At 35.8% G+C, this 22,256-nt stretch overlaps 1 pseudogene; it reads left to right on the top strand.

Moving 5' to 3' along the window:
* Positions 1–18,729: 18,729 nt before the first annotated feature.
* On the top strand, positions 18,730–21,719 carry LOC143592411 (3-ketoacyl-CoA synthase 9-like; annotated as a pseudogene).
* Positions 21,720–22,256: the final 537 nt, after the last annotated feature.

Below are 22,256 nucleotides of genomic sequence, written 5' to 3'. Positions count from 1 at the left end.
TAACTCGCAATGGCAAGCAGAAGTTTATCCAGCAAAAGCTTTTATATGTTATCTGTTTCAAATCAAATCTGCAAAATTAAATTAAAAGACAGAAAAATGAAAATTTAAAAACTTCTTAATCTATAAAACTTAAAAAGGGGAAAACAACATAATAGTACGTATGTAATTCACAATTTCAAAGAACCAAGATGATCCTTTTACAACTTCAAAGAAACCATCCTATTGATCAGCAGCTGGTTATGGGTATAGCAGTTTGGATCGACGGGTATAATGAGTCAATTTGTTGGGTCAAACCATCCTTTTAGAACTTCAAAGCAGTCAAGAAACTAATAAAGAGAACTTAAAGGTGAAAAGAGGGAAAACCTACTGCACTTTTAAGCACATACGGCTACTCTTTGTTAAATTTTAATCAATATATCCAGGTACTAGACTTAACATGACTAATTAACTATTTGGGCAGAAAACACCAATTGTGTTCAGGCCATGATCACCAACTGTAAAATTACCAGACATAAAAGGGCAATCTAAACATAATCAGCTTCCAATCACTAACATGAGTTGCAATCTTGGTTGTTCACATTAAAATGTGAACAATTTTGCTAGTTGCCTTTTAATGAAAGTGACCATTAAAAAAACAAAAAAGAGGCTAGCCCTTGTGTAAATTGCACCGTAAAATTCTTAGTTTGTAAATTGGGATGTAACCTAGACTTAAATAATGGAGAAACAGAGATAGATCACATCCAACAGAATAACAACAAAATGGATACATCAAAAGCAAATCAAACAAATTAATTAATCATATATATCTGAATCCAATTCTCCTTTGGTTCACAACAATAAATTACCATAAACATCAACACATAAAGAGTAATTAAGATAATTTTGGATACCTTATGTTCAAAATAAACTCTAATTTCATGACATCGATTGACACAATCGCGAATACCTTTTTTGTTACAAAAAATACATTGCCGCATATGATGAAGAACGAATTCTGACTTTCTGTAGACCTGCAACTGAAATCCAAAACGATCGACAAAATAAACGTCTTAGTGTTCATTAACAATATAAACGTACGCTTTACAAATGTAAGTAAACGGACATAATTGTATATAGATAAACCGTGATTACGGAGATAAAGCCAATTATAAGTAAATGTGAACAACTATATGTTGGGCCTAACAGGTTGTTAAAACTAGACCATATTTTAATTGGCCTAAAATTTATATATTAATGAAAGTAAACAAACAAAGAATAGTACCTCTAAGAAGAATCAATCATAGAAAGCCATCAATAACACAGATCATAAAAACAGTCTGCACGTATGATCACAAATTAACAAAGTCAATAGAAGCAGAAGCACACTTAATTACATCAATACATTAAAACTAAAGGATGAAAAAATTAGTTAAAAGAACTTATGGACTGCCAAAACGTTATACTTTCACATAAATCAAAGACCAAAAATCAGTTTAAATAAGCCAGACGCCTATCTAAACCAGCCAAAAAACATCCTAAAATGGCCCAGACCAGATGTGCACCTTGAGTCTTCAACTACCTAAACACAAACAGCCCAAACAGCAGTTCAAACAAAATAGCAAATAATTTGAATTTCTATTTAAAGCTAATTCTTTAACTACCTAATCTTCAACTACCTAGACCAATACTTGAAGCTATCAAAGGGATGAAACATTGAAATTTGAAAATCAATTAATGTGGAATTCAATTTGTTCATACGCAATTAGTTATAGATGCAATGAGACATTTTATTGCATGAGTATACATCATGATTCATGAATCAGTGATCTACATTGACATATGCTCCAATTCATGTATTCAAACAGTGATTCATGCAAATTAGGCTCAACTATGAGAAATTTCGTGTTCTAATTTGGTTTCTAGTCCAAAAACACAAACCTAGGGTTTCATAATTATAATTAATCACAAATACATAGTATAATGGCAAGAATCGAAGAAATTAAGCAACTAATCGAAGAAATAAGTCAATTACATAGTAGAGATTTACTGTCGCCGGAGATATGGAGGTCAGGTGGCCGAGTTCCAGCAACAGAAGTGGCCGGGATTACTACGGTGATGCAATTTGGACTCATTTCATCGATTACAGACGATTTGGAATGATGATCAACAGATTCCCAAACTTTTTGTGCCGGATGAACCAAGGCTACATGATGCGTATGATTAACTTTTTCTATGTGCGTGTTGGTTCTGTAAATCAACTTTTTCTATATTTCTATTTTTATATGTATTGAAAAGATATAAAAGCAACAAGTAGTGTTTTATTATTATTATTATTATTATTATTATTCAACAATATTAGTAAGTGGCATTCAAACTAAGTGCCAGTGAAAATGTGTGTTTACCAAAGATGGCATACGCAAAGTGCCATTAAAAACCTAAATAAGTGGCACAAAGGCTAAATGCCACTAAAAGCATGTAACACTAGATTTATAGTGGCATATGCAAAGTGTCACTAAAATCATAGATTAGTGGCATTAAAACTAAGTGTCACTAAACGTGTGTTATAAGCAAAGATGACATACGTAAAGTGCCATTAAAAACCTAAATTAGTGACACAAAAGCTAAATGCCATTAAAAACGAGTGACACTAGATTTTTAGTGGCATATGCACAGTGCCACTAAAATCATAGATTAGTGGCATTAAAACAAAGTGTCACTAATCGTATGGCATACGCAAGTGCCATTAAAATCATAAATTAGTGGCACAAAAGCAAAATGTCATTAAAAATGTGTGCCACTAAATGACATTTTTCTTGTAGTGGCGGAAGATTGTTTGATCATTTAACCAAAATTATTAGTTTAATCAAGAACAAGATGAATTCTAGAAAATATGATAATCACTTGCATCCAGTTAATCTCTGAATGATTTGCTATGAATTTATACATAAGCTAAAAGCTAGCTAAGATTCTCTAAATAATGAAAAAAATATTTATAGTTGTATGGGTAACACCCCGAACAACAAAGGAGTCATGCAGATCTACCAACATAAAGATGAAATAGCGTCTGTACATCATGGCCACAATAAGAAGGGACATACAAGATCATACATAAATATTTCAAGACATTACCAGGCAGAGGTCCCCCCGGGGACCATCAATAAGGTAGTACGGATGTAGATGCAATAAATACACACTTGTATTTGTAACCATTTGATATCTTAATACATTCATACTTTTACCTTTTTTACAGTGTGTTTCATATCTGTCAAATAGCTCCCGGGTACCATCTATTAATCACATAATCCTTAATCACATAATCCTTAACCTAGAAGGTCATCCTAATCCATAATAATATGGACTAAGATTTTCTTTAACAGTAGTGATTACAACGAGAGAAACATAAGATAACATTCAACAAATCTTTACTTGCATTGATCATTTTCTTATCCATTCTTCAATTATGATGTTTTTAATTGAAAATGAGTAAGAAAAGATATGATGTTTTTAATGAAATTATAAAAATAAAAATAGAGAATGTTATACGTGTATTTCTCTAAGAGCCAGCAACAACTTTCTCATTAGTAGAAAGTCTTTCATTGACATCAAGTTGCTCATGAGTATCTTATTATTTTATTATTGATTTTATTATTTCATTTTTTTAAATCTTATTAAAGTTTGTTTATTTTTTACATTTATTAAAAAGTTTTGTATTCATTCTCTAGCTAGGCTTTTTTTTATTATTATTTATTATATGATGCATTCAAAATAATTTGAATTTTTCTTATTTGATTCGGGTACATGAAATTAATGTTACATGAGAAAAGAGTCAAATTTGTTTATCAAGTTGTATGTTATTATCATTATTATTCTTAAAGAACATTTTTTCTATTACTATTTAAAAGTTGTTTTTTCTATTTATTATTTTATGTATATTAAAAATCATTTCTTGAAACAAAAGCATTTTTTTTCTTATTTAGAAAAACGTCACTTTTTCTTATTTAATAAACGTTGAGTTTCTTGTTTTTTAAAATGTTTTTTTTCTATACTTGTTTTAATCTTTTTGGTGAGTGTTTTTAAAAAAAATAAGAGATAGTTTGCATTCTTTTATAAAAAAATCATATTGTTTTTTTTTAAATAAAAGAATTAAATAACATACAACTTGATAAACAATAATTTCATGTAACATGTAACATTAATTTCATTTATCCTAACCTGATACAAAAAATTCAAATTGTTTTGAATACATTTTATAATAAATAATAATAAAAAAAAGCCTACCTAGAGAAAGTATGCAAACCTTTTTAATAAATGGAAAAAATAAATGAATTTTTAATAAGATTTTAAAGAAATAAAATAATAAAATCAATAATAAGATTTTAAAGAAATGAAATAAGAAACTCAATAATAAAAATATATAAAAAGACTGTAAAACAAAAATAAAAACTTAATAGGTTTTATTTGATATTTTAAAAGAATTACAAAATAAAATAAGAGGGACTAACATGTCAATTAAAATTTTAGGGGAAATGAAAGCTCGAGGGGGAGAGGGGAGAGGGGGGGGGGGGGTTACGTTTAGCTTGACCCTTCAAATATCACAAGTTCACTACTTTTGTTTTTATAATTTGTAAGCATAAGTTGCTCTTAGCAGTAACTTATCTCTACCTCTTCAACAATAACTTGCTATTAGCTATTAAGTTGTCTTTTATCAATCTCAGTACCAAGCTGCCATTGTCTGCAATCTGCATTAAGTTTACCCTTAACACTACTAACTCCAATAAGTAGTAACTTGTTCAACACTTTGTATCATCATTGGTAGCAACTTCTTTCAGTCAGTTATAAATACTTCAAGTTTTGTTGTCATCAATTAGCAACACTCTTGAGGAATAACTTGTTTTTGAATCAACCAGCTCCAAATATTCTTTACTCAACAATTTGTGTTTAAATATCATGACACTTCACAACTTGAGAGACAATCGGTTTTCCTTTTGTACCATATCTTTTTTGATGTAAAATTTATATTATTATAGTTTACTATATATTAAATGGTGGCCTCTCAACTTTAGATATTATTATTACAAAATAATATATTAAATTCTGGATATAAACGTGTATTATACATTTAATGTTTTTGTTTTACGTCAATTTCTTGATGAGTTGCACATATACAAAGGTTCATGTTGATCAATAAAGTTTCATCATTGAAACAAAAATGGCATCTGAAACACTTTTATGGTATGCTATTAGACCATGTGTTATGTTTTGTTAACGAGAGAGAGGGGTGGCCACCTAGACACTACGACCATGCAAACACCAAGTTGGCCCTATGTAGCGTGGTTGTGAAAGGCTTGACCGTGAAATTTTTATAGCCGTGAAAGTCAAAGCTAATAACTAACGTTGATAGATAATAAATTTAGAGCCATTCAAAAGATTTCATGTGACACAGCTGCTTGTTTTTTTAACTATATATTTAATTAAAGACTCGTTTTTCCTCAAATGCATAACTTGCAGTTGGTAATCATTCCGATACAAATTTTAATGAAAACAAAGTCCTATTGAAAAATATATATTTTTGGCTTCGTGAACGGTTTTGACATATGCTTGAGTCGACATATCTAATGAAAAGTAATTGTTTAAAAACGGTTTACCACTCAGTCACTAATCATAACGTTTTATTTTTTTATTTTTGAAAGTAGTAAAGTGTCATTTTCGTCTATATGGTTTGGCAAATAATGGAACTTTTGTTCAAAAAGTTTATTTTTGGCATATGGATCCACGTTTCCTACTCGTCAATTGACCCCGTTCAATTAATCTTTAATTAAGGGGTAGATGTGTTTTTTCACTTTTTTTTTATTATAAAAGTTATTTTATCAACTTATACTCCAAATCCCCTGATTTCCAACCTCGTAAACAATAGAAACCCTAATTACTACTCCATTTATCGTTTGCAACAACCATCGAACATATGCAACAACCATTGATCATCTTCATCTATGATGACTGAAATGTGGACTGTTTGGGAGGCAGACTCTTCCTTTGGTCATATTCATGATTACGGTTTGTCCATCTACTACGAAAATCTTAAATATTTAGGATTATCTTTACACAAATCTTTAATTTCTTTTTTATCTACCTTAAGGTTGTAGCTCAAAACCATGTGGGTTTACACTGAAGTTCCATCATGGTGGTGAAAAGAGTGAAAAGACACATGTATCTCTGACTTAATGATTAAATTTAACGGGGTTAGTGATTTAGATGTAATTGGAGAGAATTGAGAAATGTAGATGGTCCAGTTGCGAAAGTAAACCTTTTAGACTAAAGTCACGTTATTTGCCAAACCAGAAGGATGAAAATGATACTTTACTCTTTTAAGTATTTTAAAGTGAAGTGAAAATTCTGGTGGTGCCAAAGTCACAATTTTTATTTTTGCTTCTTCCACTTTCGTAACATCCTAGAAAATCCATAATTATTTTAGAGTAAAAATGTCAACTTTGAAAGTAGAAGGATTAAAAATATTCACAAGACAAGTAATAGGAAAAATGAGATAAGAAAAATAAAGATATCTCATGTTAAGGAGATGAGAAAATTCCATTCCACATGAAAAGATGGAAGAAAGTGAATGCATTCCACATGGGTATAAATAAGAAAGGGAACTTTCATCCCAAGTGAAAGAAGAAAAGAATTGGAAGCTCTTTATAAGGAAGAGAATTTCCATAGTAATGTTATTATGTGGCTAACCACTCTCCATAGTCCTAGCGAAGGGTGCGGAGCACCCGACCCGCACGCGCACGGACTCGGACTCGGACTTGGGTGATGGGCGTAATGTGGCGTTTTGATGGCGCAGCACGCTCGCATCGCCGCGAGCCGCATAAGGGCTGCTTTAGTATTTTTGGAAAATGGAAGTATGACCAAGAAGTGACAAGTTATCAAAGACAAGGGACTAAAAGTGAAAATATGATTCCAGGAACCCATCGCGCTATGTGATGAGCCCGGAACAAGACCATCGCGCTACGCGATGGAAGTATGACCAAGAAGTGACAAGTTATCAAAGACAAGGGACTAAAAGTGAAAATCTGATTCCAGGAACCCATCGCGCTACGCGATGAGCCCATAACAAGACCATCGCGCTACGCGATGGAGTATAATGAGTCATCAAACACGTGTCGTGATGGGGAGACACGTGGCAAACTCTAGGGCTGAGTCAGCATGCCACGCGTCATTCCCTGACATCGCGCTACGTGATGCTCAAAGAGAAGGGACCATCACGCTACGCGATGGTTCCCAAAATCAACTATAAAAGGGAGGGGGTATGGCATTCCCATCTCACACCAAATCACACACATTTTCACACAGTTAACCTTGGTTTGCGTACCGACCTCGTGGAACGTGCCAAGCCCCGAGCTTTCACGGTTTAAGCTCTAGAACGTGAAATAGAGTAGAAGTGCTGCTCGATCAATCATAGGCACCTAAACTCCAACTACCCGCATAAGGTAGGGGTTCTGCCTAAATATTATTTTATTATATGGCTTAGACCATAGTCAGGGGTATAGCCCAAAACCTTGATCATAATTATGTTTACAAAAGCTTTATACATGCAAAGGTTATAGTTAAAATAATGTTTTTTCATGATTAAGAAACATAAGCTTTTACATACAAGATGATATAGTCAGAAATAGTTTCTTCACAATTAAGAAACATTATATGCAAGAGATATAATTTTCTTCACGACTAAGAAACGTAAGATTTTTCATACCAAGGTTATAGTCATTTAATGTTTCTTCTTGAAGAAGAAACCTATCAATAGATGTTTCTTCATGAAGAAAAAACTTCACACATGATTTGTAAAATGAAAAGACTACGGGTCTAAATATTTTATTCAAATAAATGATCAGTCAAGGTTTAAGCTATCAAAACCAGGCTAAAGGTCTGTAGCTAGATAAAGAGACGATCCGGGTATTTATACAAACTTATTTTATTATAGATGAATCATCATTTATTCACAAAGGTTTTCAAACGAGATCACCGCATCATTCAGCAAAGACAATTACAGGTGAATACGTTAAACCTTTTTCAGTCAGTCATTAAGATAAACGGGTTATTTATCTTAAACAGTCAGTCAAATATTTATATGAGATTACATGATCTCTAAATTTTAAGGGATTACGTGATCCCTAAGTCACAAGGTAGAAAATAAAAGCAACTCAGACCGAGTACACGTGTGTCTGGATCCAAACATAACTGTCTAGTTTTTCAATCAAGGCTACGTGGCCGCATGCTAAACAGCCATAACCAAAGTTCTCCAATGGGCATCAGTTCTTGGAGAACCATAATTGTGTGTGTATGGCATGGCACAAGTTCCCAGAAATAAGAGACGTTTCTGCTGAGTTTGTTCCAAAACTATCTTGTCAGTCAAATATTTAATAAATGTTTTTAGAGTCAACGATTCACCAACACATCCCTGACGTATTTTCCCCCCACATTACATGAAAGCAAGTATAGCACAGATAGCAAGGAAGAAGAGTCACTTTTGAAGTTAGATGCTCGCAGATGGAGATGACTCAGTTTTAAATAAATAAAATATTGTAAACAAGAATAAACAAGGTTTGTAAACCAAATACTTGGATATTTATTATCCAAGAGATTTTCAAAATAAATTAATATTTATTATAATCAAAGACTTCCGCTAAATAACCCACAGTTCTGATATATTTTCAAAACAGGTACCAACTACGGGTGTCACGCCTAGGCCCTAAGTCGGGGTGTGACAACTTTGGCGGCTTCTTTGTTTTTAACACGTTCATGTTCCCATGCTTCAAACAACGCTATGTAATGTTGGCGCTATAAGTATCTTGATTTTAACACGTTTGGGTGGTGCGGAGGTTACATAGCGCCAACAGGGTATTGAGTGAGCGCCACACTGATGGGTCTCTTGCAATGCTTACAGTTGATTTTTCTAATGCATTTAATATGATGATAGATCATTTTTACTTCATGAGGTAAGGATCAGATACCCTTCTATTTCCTTGTAGGTGGAATTTTTATATGGGTAGCCATCAAGACTATATCTTGGGGATGATCATATTTTGTCCGCCATGAGGGTTCAACAAGAAGACCCATTGGGACCACTTCTTTTTTCCCTTGTTTTGCACCCCCTTGTACATCAGATTCAAGACAATTGCAAGCTTCTTCTTCGTGCTTGGTATCTTGATGATGATACGATCATTGGAGATTCAATGGATGTGGCTAAAGTATTGGATATCATTAAGGTGACGGGTCCATCTTTAGGTCTTGAACTGAATATTACGAAAACTGAGCTGTTTTGGCTTTCATGTGATGGTACCAAGTCTCGTGACGGTTTATTCCCTGTTGACATCGAGAGACCATTATTAGGGGTGACGCTTCTTAGGGGAGCTGTTAGTAAAGACATCGGGTTTATTAGGGGGTTAGCAAAGAAGAGAGCTACTAACGCGTTGATTTGATGTGTCTTCTCCCAAAACTTTGTGACCCGCAGAGTGAGTTACTTTTGCTTCGATCATGTATGGGTATTGCTAAACTTTTCTTTGGTTTGAGAACATGCCAACCTGTACACATGATGGAGGTAGCATTGTTCTTTGACAAGGGATTGCGTGAGGCGATCGAGAACATTGTCGTTTGTGGAGGTCCTTTCTTTGGAGACCTCCAACGGCGACTTGCTTCCTTACCCATTAAGAATGGGGGTTTTGGGTTGTATATGGCAGTAGAGGCTTCCTCCCATGCGTTTATGGCCTCGAGAGCCCAATCGTGGGTGCTTCAGGATCACATTTTGCGAGACAGAGGTATATGTGGGATGGATTCTGATTATTCTTGTGCCTTGACTTGTCTTCGTGATATGATTCCAAGCGTTGATTTTAGCAGTTTTACTAACAAAGAGACCGCCCCCTCCAAAGCACAACATGCATTGGCGTGTGCTCTTTTTAGTAAAATTGTTCACGACATGGAGTCACACCTTGACATGACAAGTAGACAAAAAGCCATTTTTGAGTGTCTGCAAGCACCACATGCTCAAGATTTTCTTCTTGCTATCCCATAGATGGGATAGGCTAGCATATGTCTCCAGTGAAGTATCGTACTATCCTTAAGTATCGCCTCATGATTCCTCTATTTCTGGTTGATAAGATATGTCCTGTTGTCGTAAGGCGTGTTTAGACTTATATGGGGAGCACGTGGTGCATTGTAAAGAGCTCCCGGGGTTCAAGTACCGACACGATCTGGTTAGGGATGTGCTCTTTGACATATTCAGGAGGGCCGGAATTTCTGTTAAGAAAGAAGCACCTGTGAATTTCCTGACAGACCCGTCGGAGGGAAGATCATCTCTTCGACCGGCTGACATTTTGGTATTTGGATGGATAGGAGGAAAACATGCTTGTGTGGATATAACAGGGGTTTCCCCTTCTTGTAAGCTTAGGGAGTAGTGGTTTCACAGCTGGTCAAGCTGTTTTGAAAGCTGCTTCAGGCAATGTGACTAAACATGAGAAGGCGTGTCTTGACAACCAACATGTGTTTATTCCTTTTACTTTTGACACTTTTGGTTTTCTTGCGCCTAAAGCTGTGGAGTTACTTACCTGTGTTCAACGGGTCATGCATAGTAATGTTATGACTCAAAGATCAGGAAATGTAGTTTTTTAAAGATTGGGTTTTACAATTCAAAAAGAGGTAGCGGCGCAGCTTATTGCCCGCTTTCCTTCTGTTTCGATGTAATCAAACACTATTTAAAGAAAAAAAAAGAAACAGAAAAATAAAGATACTTAGTGTAATCGAGTTTCACATATGTAGCATCCTCCCATGCATACCCTAGTTGGATTATTTAAAAACTAATTTTTATCCTCCTTCGATTACTTACTATTATGAGTAGGTTAAGTAAGTCAACTTTGACTCCGTTAGACAAATGAGGTGGTACTTCATCGCCTTTGCAGTCTCTAGATAGTCTATAACAAACCATGCCACAAGACGGATAAATTCTACCCCAAACCAGTATTTCATCAATCACTTGTGATTCTTAACCAACTGAAGAGGGTCTGTACAACATTCTAAGGTTATTTCTTGATTAAAAGATTCGATTGACAATGAGGGATCTGACTCAACATAGGACCAAACGCAATCTCAACATTAATCATGAGATTGATCCGAGTGTGCCTCCTAAACGCTAAATAAAACATTAAAGCAGATTTTTCTTCACAAAATTCATACTTCCTATCTTGTGACCAAAATTGTTTGGGTATAAGTATACACATCTAGATAATGCATACTCTAAAATGAAAAATAAACAAAAAGACAAATGTTTTTACACAAAGAAAGGCAACCTTATCAAATTCTTGATTTACAGTCAGATTTGCTCCCGAATACGCGTTTGTTGCTTGATATCTGTGGTCATCCTCCAAACAATCATTTTGGTTGTTTCGTATAGATCATCACAAAGTTAGGTTAGTTATTTATACCCACTTTTTAACCCATAATTCCACCTAAATTAGCTTTACATATTGCATATTTTAAGGGTTATGGTTTACGTTCATAATAGTTTAAGCTACTGTATAAATATGGAACTTATCATTATTTTGATCCCAATAACGGCTGATGTAGTTTTCTTCATCATTAAAGTTCAACGGACACGTTTTAATTAACATTGGGTAATCATGGAATGCTGTTACAAGTGGGTGTTGGGAAAAACGACACCTAGCCACGAACGGTAAACACAAATTGTGGAATTAATCTTCGTTTGGCTAAACTTTTTCCCGACTCGAATGAACCAATGAGGATGCAAACAAAATAGGGTAATTTAAATGTAACAACAGACACAAAAAAATTTTAGCGTGGAAAACCTCTCAAGGCGAGAGTAAAAACTACGGGACTACTATAGCCGCTTCAAATCCACTATCACCAATAATGAGCAATACAAAGTCTTCTCTAGGTAAAACTAGAGGCATACACAAATCATCATATACTTGGCACAAACTAACTTCAGGTATATGGAACCAAACTACAAAAAAAAAACGAGTAAGAGGTATCACCAACGAGAGAATGAATCAATCTCTGGCACGTCTCTTATCTTCACAAAATACCAACAAATTGAGCACCAAAAAAAACTTTCTTTTGTCTCTCTGTTGAATCGGCTGATCACGCAGACTGCCTCAAAACTTCTCCATATTATATATATTGTCCAATGTCGGCTAAATACAAGAATTCCAAATATACTCTTTATTGTTCTTGTTTCCCACGTTAACTAAAGCCCAATTATAATATCACCACAAAACTTTGTGGGGTTCATGTAGGCAAAAGCCCATACACACACAAATTTGTTTTCTTGAAACGGAAGCCCACACAAGAAAACATAATTTACTTATTTTATTTTTTTTCTATTCTTTTCTTTTATTAATAAATAGTAATTAATAATATAACCCATGTAAAGTAATATTTGTTGAGATTTCTCATGGGCAAAAATACCCCAACAAATCTCCCATTTTTTGTCTATGAGAAAGAACTCACCACCCCGGCAAGCGAGCAACATATTTTCAGCTTCTCCCTTGCCAAAGCTTTGGTTAACATATCGGAACAATTATCTTTGGTGTGAATTTTATCAAGTTCAAACAACTTGTCTTCAATACCATCTCTAATCCAATGATACCTCACATCAATATGTTTTGTTCTTCTATGATACATAGAATTTTTAGCAAGGTGAATAGCACTTTGATTATCACAAAGAACTACGTAGCGCTGTTGCATAAAGCCAAACTCTTGCATAAATCTTTTCAACCACAATAATTCTTTGCATGCTTCTGTTGTTGCCATATACTCTGCCTCGGTAGTAGACAAAGCAACACACTTTTGCAGTCTCGACTGCCTTGACACGACTCCCCCTGCAAATAACATCAAATACCAGAAGTGGATTTCATGTTGTCCGTATTTCCCGTCACATCGGAATCCGTGTAACCAACAAGCATCGGCGCCCCATTTCCAAATGTTATACCCAATTTGGAAGTACCCCGTAGATATCTAAGAATCCACTTAACTGCTTCCCAATGCTTCTTACCCGGATTTGACAAGAACCGACTAACAACACCTACTGCATGGGCAATATCGGGTCGTGTACATACCATTGCATACATCAAGCTTCCAACCGCTGATGCATATGGAACACCATCCATCTCTTCAATCTCTTTCTCAGAACTAGGGCAATCTTTTTCAGATAACTTAAAATTGGGAGTAAGAGGTGTACTAACCACATTAACTTTAGACATTTTGAAATTGCTAAGCACCTTTTCAATGTATTGCTTTTGTGACATGTGCAAATTCTTTGAAGCTCTTTCTCTAGTAATCCGAATACCAAGAATATTCTTAGCTGGCCCCAAGTCTTTCATAGAAAACGACTTGCAAAACTCTTTCTTCAGCTGAACGATTCTTTCTACATTCTTGCCAACAATCAACATATCATCAACATAAAGCAATAAAATGATGAAATCATCATCACCAAACCTCTTGAAGGAAACACAGTGATCAGACGTAGTTTTTCGGTAGCCTTGCTTCCCCATAACTGACTCAAACTTCTTGTACCACTGTCTCGGTGCTTGCTTCAACCCATAAAGACTTTTCTGAAGTTTACAAACATAATCTTCTTTATCTTTAACCTAAAAACCTTCAGGTTGCTCCATATAGATTTCTTTATCCAAGTCACCATGAAGGAATGCTGTCTTGGCATCCATTTGCTCAACCTCAAGATCAAGACTAGCAGCTAAACCAAGAATCACTCTAATGGAACTCATCTTCACAACTGGAGAAAAAATCTCATCAAAATCAATACCTTTTCTTTGACTGAACCCTTTGACCACCAATCTTGCCTTGTACCTAGGCCTCGAGGTATGCTCTTCAGTCTTTAACTTGTAGACCCACTTGTTCTTCAAAGCTCTTTTACCCTTAGGCAACTTCACCAACTCAAAGGTATTTTTCTCATACAAGGAATCCATCTCATCTTGCATGGCTTCAACCCACTCTCTTTTATGCTTATCTTCCATGGCCTCTTTGTAATACTTGGGCTCTCCCCCATCAGTGAGTAAGACGTACTCACCGGTAGAATAACGAGTAGAAGGTTGACGGTCTCTAGAAGACCGCCTGAGTGGGACAAATGCAGGCATATCTACTGGTAATTCAGGATGAATATCCTCATCCAAATCTGCCTGCTCTTGATTATCAACATTATCGGTACCATGTTGTTCGTCATTTTGAATACCATCTTCGTGATGTGGCTCAGATTGCTGAGTAGGAATAGGATCTAAATCAATGAGATCATCAGTGTACTGAGGAACTACCTGTGTCTTCTCAATATCTTTCAAACTCTCATCTTCTACAAACACAACATCACGACTTCTTACAAGCTTCTTTGAAACCGGATCATATAGCCTAAATCCAAACTCATCTTGCCCATAACCAAGGAATATACACTGTCTGGACTTCACATCTAGCTTTGATCTTTCATCTTTGGGAATATGCACAAATGCTTTGCATCCAAAGACCCTCAAATGACGATATGAAACATCTTTGCCACTCCAAACCCTGTCTGGGACATCATTATGCAAAGGAATACAAGGAGTAAGATTAATAACATGTACCGCCGTATTTAAAGCTTCTCCCCAAAAAGAATTAGGCAACGCTGCATGTGAGAGCAAACACTTAAACCTTTCAACCAACGTTCTATTCATCCGTTCTGCTAAACCATTCAACTGTGGTGTCTTTGGAGGTGGCCTTTGATGTCGAATACCCTTCTCTCTACAATAAGCATTGAAAGGACCAATATATTCACCTCTATTGTCTGTTCGAATACACTTGAGCTTCTTCCCAGTTTGTCTTTCAACTAATGCATGAAACTGCTTAAACACTTGATCTTTAGACTTCAAAGTATAAACCCATACATTCCTTGAATGATCATCAATAAATGTGACAAAATATAAGCAGCCCCCAAGTGATCTAGTCTTCATAGGACCACATACATCCGAATGCACCAAGTCGTGTATACTTTCTTTTCTATGAGGCGGATAACTGTGAAAAAAAACTCTCTTTTGCTTACCATTTATACAATGAGAACACTTCTTCAAATGAACATCTTTCACACCGGACAAGGCATCTTTCTTCAATAAAATAGACATCCCTTTTTCACTCATCTGAGCAAGTCTCTTATGCCACATATCGGTTACATCAGAACTCATCAACGAATGAACCGAGTCCCTGGAAATCTTTGGATGTGCCATGTATAACTTTGAAGTTCTTTCACCTCTTGCCACGATCAACGAAACACGAGTGAGTTTCCAAATTCTACCACCAAAGGTACTGTGGAAACCATCATCATCTAATGTGCCCGCGGAGATCAAATTAAGTCTAATATCCGGAACATGTTTTACATTGTGTAAAACCAACTCCATCCCAGTATCAAACTTCAAACAAACAGCCCCAACACCAACGATCTTTGATAGCCCATTATTACCCCTCTTGACATTCCCAAAATCACCAGGAGTATAAGATGAATAAAATTCCCTTTGTGATGTCACATGACAAGTAGCACCACTGTCAACAACCCAACTCGAATCATCACGTGCAATGTTCACCCTATCATAATCACAACAAATATGAAATTCTTTAGTGGCAGTGTTAGTTTCAGAAGTACCTTCATCACCGTCGTCTTTCTTGTGGTTGTTTTTTTTATTATTGTAATTAGCCTTTTTGTTCTCCCTTTTCAATTGCCTACAGAATTTTACTATGTGCCCTTTTCTACCACAATGATAGCACTCAAATTCTTTAAACTTCCCTTTGGACTTACTGCGGTGCTTTGCTCTATTACTCGGACCTATACTATGGCTTCTCCCCCTACTTTCGGTAACTAAGGCATCTGAATGTGAAGAGGAACCTTGTGACTTTCTTCTCATCTCTTTTTTTATAATACTACCTTTAGCCAATTCCATAGTAATAATACCGTTTGCGGTGGAGTTGGACAACGACGTCCTAAAAGTCTCCCAAGAATCCGGTAACGTACCAAGAAGCCATAAACCTTGTATCTCGTCTTCAAACTTAATACCCATACCTGCAAGCTGATTAATGACACCCTGAAAAGCATTCAAATGATCAGTAACAGGCGAACCATCACGGTACTTCAAGTTTATCAACTGCTTAATCAAGAACAACTTGTTCCCAGTTTTCCGAGCACACAACTCTTCAAGCTTGGCCCATAGAGTACGAGCATGAACCTCCCCGCTAATATGGTTCAAAACATTATCATCAACCCACTGCCGAATATACCCACAAACCTTTCTATGCAAAATATTCCACTCTTCAACAGGTTTATCTTTAGGTTTATAGGTAGTGAACTCAGGCAAATAATAATCCTTCACATAAAGAAGGTCTTCCATCTTGCCTTTCCAAACATGATACTTAGAATCATTCAAATTCACCATCCTACTTGTATTAGCTTCCATCATTCAAACAAGTCGTAACCCAAGAACAAGAGCCGAAGCTCTGATACAGGGAAAAACGACACCTAGCCACGAACGGTAAACAAAAATTGCGGAATTAATCTTCGTTTGGCTAAACTTGTTCCCGACCCGAATGAACCAATGGGATGCATACAAAATAGGGTAATTTAAATGTAACAACAGACACAAAAAAATTTTAGCGTGGAAAACCTCTCAAGGCGAGAGTAAAAACTACGGGACTACTAGAGCCGCTTCAAATCCACTATCACTAATAATGAGCAATACAAAGTCTTCTCTAGGTAAAACTAGAGGCATACACAAATCATCATATACTTGGCACAAACTAACTTCAGGTATATGGAACCAAACTACAAAAAAAAACGAGTAAGAGGTATCACCAACAAGAGAATGAATCGATCTCTGGCATGTCTCTTATCTTCACAAAATACCAACAAATTGAGCACCAAAAAAAACTTTCTTTTGTCTCTCTATTGAATCGGCTGATCACGCAGACTGCCTCAAAACTTCTCCATATTATATATATTGTCCAATGTCGGCTAAATATAAGAATTCCAAATATACTCTTTATTATTCTTGTTTCCCACGTTAACTAAAGCCCAAGTATAATATCTCCACAAAACTTTGTGGGGTTCATGTAGGCAAAAGCCTATACACACACAAATTTGTTTTCTTGAAACGGAAGCCCACACAAGAAAACATAGTTTACTTATTTTATTTTTTTATTAATAAATAGTAATTAATAATATAACCCATGTAAAGTAATATTTGTTGGGATTTCTTATGAGCAAAAATACCCCAAAAGTGGGGATGTGCATGTTAAATGTAGAAGTAACTCATGTGTGTGCTTTTTAGTTATTAATTATTATTATTATTATTTATTATTTTTACAACCAACAAAAATGTTATTAACAACGTAAGCTCGTAAGATGCCAAGAAGCTTGACACACGACTTGGACAAAAGAGCCTGACTCAAATTATATTTAAAAAATTTTTCATAAACAGGGGGAGGTAAATTTTTGGTAATAGATAAATTTACACTACGTATAAAAATATTCAGACAAAAAAACAACTAAACTTACACTATTGCGTGGATAAAACAGGGGGCCTAGGCCACCCTGGCCCTCACTATGCTTCGCCCCTGACACACCAATACAACCATAAAAAACAACAAACGACTACCACAACAAACAAACATATAAAACAAGACCACAAAACCAGGGGCGAATGTTAGTGAGGGCCTGGGGTGGCCCGAAACCCCCCCCCCCCCTCTCTTTTTTTGCGCAGTGGTATAAATTTATTTGTTTTCATCCGAAAATATTTTATGTGGTGTAAATCTACCCGTTTTCGACTTAAAATTTGAGCCCGGCCTCCGCATTTTGATTTTTTTAAATACATTTTGAGTCCCCCTTCTCCCGACAAACTCGTCCAAGCTTCGCCACTGCACAAAACACCAAGCCCTCGGCAAACACTCATTACACCCGTAGTGGTTCCAAATCTCTGGACTCTCTTGGTTGGGATTAAATGATATTGTGATTGGGTTTGATCCTAGAAAAGTTGAAAGGTTGAAACATTTTTCGTTTTAGAGAGCGTTTGAGAGACATATAAGTGGTGTAATCAAACCCAAACATTCAATACCTATTTATACTAAATTGAAGGGGTAAAATGGTCAAAACCAGTTTTAAACGGTCACTAGCTAGCGTCTATTTTACCGTTAGAAAACAGTTCAAGACATTAAGTACCATTATTTGATTAAAGACCGTCTTCGAACTGCTTTATGTAGGTACTAGTTTCAAAGCTACCCGAACCGGTTTCATCGGTTTCATGTTTTCAATGCTTCAAACTCGTTTTTGACAAGTGACAACGTTGACCAAGAACCGGTTTTGATAGCATTGACCAGGAACCGATGATCAATTCCAACGCGAGCTAATTTAGGGTTTTTGTTACCGGTTTGTGAACATCTACTTTCGTTATAACCTGTATTAAAATAAGAAATAAATAAAATATTTTTTTTCCTTCATAAAGAAAACATAAAAAATAATTTCTAAAGATTAAAATAATGTACACCAATTATTAAAGAAGCTATTTAACTACTCCCATGCATGCCGTTCAAAAAACCAAAAGAGAAAAAAAATTAACTACTCCCATGTACTTTCCTACTCTATATATACCCACCCTTTCACCTCCTCAGAATTCACTCATCCTCCATTCCTATTCTTCTTCTACTCAAAACCACTTCAATCAACCACCAATGGCCACCACTCCCCACCACCACTCATCCGATCATGGTGGCACCGCCACCGTAAAATCTAGACCCTCAACGCTACCACGCCCACTCCCTAATTTCCTCGCTAGTGTCAAACTCAAACATGTTAAACTAGGATACCATTACCTCATCACCCATCTTCTCATCCTCACACTCCTCCCCCTAATCGCCATCACCGCGGTCCATATGTCCCAAATAAACTTTAACGGCATCGAAAAACTATACATCCACCTCCAATACAACCTCATCACCATCATAACCTTAACAGGTGCCATCATAGTCGGATCCACCACATATCTCATGACCAGACCTAGAACTATTTACCTAGTTGACTACTCTTGCTACCGTCCACCAGACCGCCTTTCGGTCAAGTTCCACCAATTCATGGAACGTTCTGAAACGCATGGTGGGTTCAACGAATCGGCACTCGAGTTCCAACGTAAGATTCTTGAAAGATCTGGCCTTGGGGAACAGACTTATCTCCCGGCTGCATTGCATGAAATACCGCCAGCACCGTCTATGGCGGCTGCTAGACAAGAAGCTGAGGATGTTATGTTTGGGGCTTTGGATAATTTGTTTAAGGCTACGAATATTAATCCCAAGGATGTTGGGATATTGGTGGTGAATTGTAGTCTTTTTAATCCGACTCCGTCCTTAAGTTCGATGATTGTTAATAAGTATAAACTGCGGGGGAATATCAGAACGTTTAACCTCGGCGGGATGGGTTGCAGCGCCGGAGTTATTGCGGTTGATTTGGCTAAAGACATGTTACAAGTACATCGGAATACTTTTGCTGTGGTCGTCAGCATGGAGAACATAACTCAAAACTGGTACTTGCATGTTGCAACTAAGAAATTAAATGTCATAACAAAACAAAAACTAATAAATAGGAGTTTAATTGTGTACGTCAGGTTAAAGGGTTAATATTACATTAACACTAACCCGCAAATACTTAAAATCTTGTGATACAAACACAAGTTTAACCATGCATTCTTCTAAACATACCAAACAAACAAGTTGGCTGGTGATAATCAAATTGTAAACGCATATTAACTGAGAGTTGATGAGATATAAAAAACTAGCCTATAAATGTGACAAATAAGTTAGTGGGCCAACCTGTTTAACAAAAAAAGGTTGACGGGTGGATATGCTTGACTAAACAGGTTAAACAACTCATTTAAAGACGGACCCGCATTTTTCTTTGTCAAAATTATTAACTGTAATCCGCACACACTTATAATCCTATACTTGAACACGTCATTTTTAACCCATTTATTTAAACGCGTCAATTTATTTGACGGTTGACTAAGTTGTAACCGTATAAATTAAGGTAATGTGTTGTATAAAAATCAGTTAAATATGCCATAATAAGGTAAAAGTTGAGTCAAACTTTTTAACTAATTCCCAAGTTGACACGTTGACTTGCTTATTTAGGTAGCGTTTGGTATGCATGAATGACAGTAGGAATGGAATGATTCATTACACATGGAATCTCATTCCATCAAAATCATTCCTTCTCAGCCCCTTTTTTTATTTCATTCCTCCATTTTATTTTCTCAATAACACCACTACCTAACAACCACCGGTACCACCACTACCATCAGCACCACCACCAATTCCGTCGACACCACCATCGCCAGCGCCACTACTATTTTCGTCACCGTAGCTACCACCGCCATTGTAGAGTTTGTTTTTTTGTTTTTTTTTTTGGGAGGGGGGAAGGTAAAAAGTATTTTGAGATATGAGTATTTTTATTATTTGTATTTCATTTCTACAATTTTTTTAGATACCAAACAATAAAAATTAATAATTGATTTCATTCCTATGGGTTAACCAAACAAGACAAAGGAATGGTAATAAACTATTTCATTCCCTTTTCCATTCCATTCCTTCTCCCATTTTATTCCCCTTTTATTCCATTACCTTCAACCAAACATACCCTTAAAATATTAAACAATTGAACCAGTCAACACAAATATACACAAATATGACCAGTTAGTTTAAAATGATGAACCGAATCATGATTCATTTTCAAAACATGTTACATACCATGAACCAAAATCTGGTTATTCTTGTGTCATCTTCTTGTCAATACCAAAAATTGCCACCCTTGTTGAAAAAAAAAAAAGAAAAACTAGTTTATTATTAAATTAAAGTTAAAAAATCTCTTTTGATTCAATTTTAATTATTATTTGTTTTCAATCTCCATCACACCCCCACCACTCCACTTGGTATGATTTCACTAATTGTGTTATTTTTACATCACAAGGTACTTCGGAAACAGGAAATCAATGCTGATCCCGAACTGCCTCTTCCGCATAGGCGGCGCCGCGGTTCTACTATCCAACAAACCCACAGACAATGGCCGCGCAAAATACAAACTCCTCCACATAGTCCGCACCCATTGTGGCGCCGACGACACCGCCTTCAACTGCGTCTACCAACAACAAGACAACACCGGCAAAGTCGGCGTCTCGCTTTCCAAAGACTTAATGGCGATTGCGGGCGGCGCATTAAAAGCCAACATAACAACCCTGGGCCCACTTGTCCTCCCAATCAGCGAACAATTATTATTCTTCGCTACATTAATTACCCGAAAAATAACTGACTGTAAAACCAAACCGTACATTCCAGATTTTAAATTAGCGTTTGATCACTTTTGTATTCACGCTGGTGGGCGAGCCGTGATTGATGAGCTGGAAAAGAATTTGCAATTGTCGGAACAACATGTGGAGCCGTCGAGGATGACGTTGTATAGGTTTGGGAATACGTCATCGAGCTCGATTTGGTATGAGCTGGCTTACACGGAGGCTAAAGGGCATATGAAGAAAGGAAACCGTATTTGGCAGATAGCTTTTGGAAGCGGGTTTAAGTGTAACAGTGCGGTTTGGTAAGCCGTTCGAACCGTGAAGCCCGCAGAGAGTAACCCGTGGACAGATTGCATACATAAATACCCGGTGGAAGTTAAATAAACGTGTGACTAATTAAGTTCTAAGAACTAAAAATAAATCATATATACATTTATATAATATACATAAGATATGCGTGTATATTGGACGAAAGAAAAAGTGTTGTAATAGTTTTTTTTTTTTTGTTTTTTGTTTATAAATATTGTGTTGATAAATAGTTGTTTTAAGTGTGTTATGCCTTGAATTAGTTTATATATAAAAGAAGTGTTTTCATATTTATATTGATATTTTGAGTTTCTATGATCAGTTGGTTTTTATTTTAAATCAAAATTATATGTATCTACTTTAATAAAAAAGAAATATAAGTCTTGTCACTTGTCAATTTAATAGCTCTTCTCATCTTTTTTTTAACAAATTTCAATATATGATTCTTATCTTTTAAGTCATTTCAATATATGAATTCAAGCTTATGTTTATTAAACATAAATCTTAACCGATTCATTCACTAACATTAATGGTGAAATAAGAAAATAAGGAAATATCAAACTTGAAGTTGCAGGCCTGTCAGAATAAAATTTTAAAGTCATAGGTAATTGCAAA

This window comes from Bidens hawaiensis, unplaced genomic scaffold (assembly GCF_021521415.1).
Source record: "Bidens hawaiensis isolate Kalapana, Puna unplaced genomic scaffold, B.hawaiensis_p1.1 tig00040740_1, whole genome shotgun sequence".
Lineage (NCBI taxonomy): Eukaryota > Viridiplantae > Streptophyta > Magnoliopsida > Asterales > Asteraceae > Bidens > Bidens hawaiensis.
This window is presented reverse-complemented; position numbering and strand designations above follow the sequence as displayed.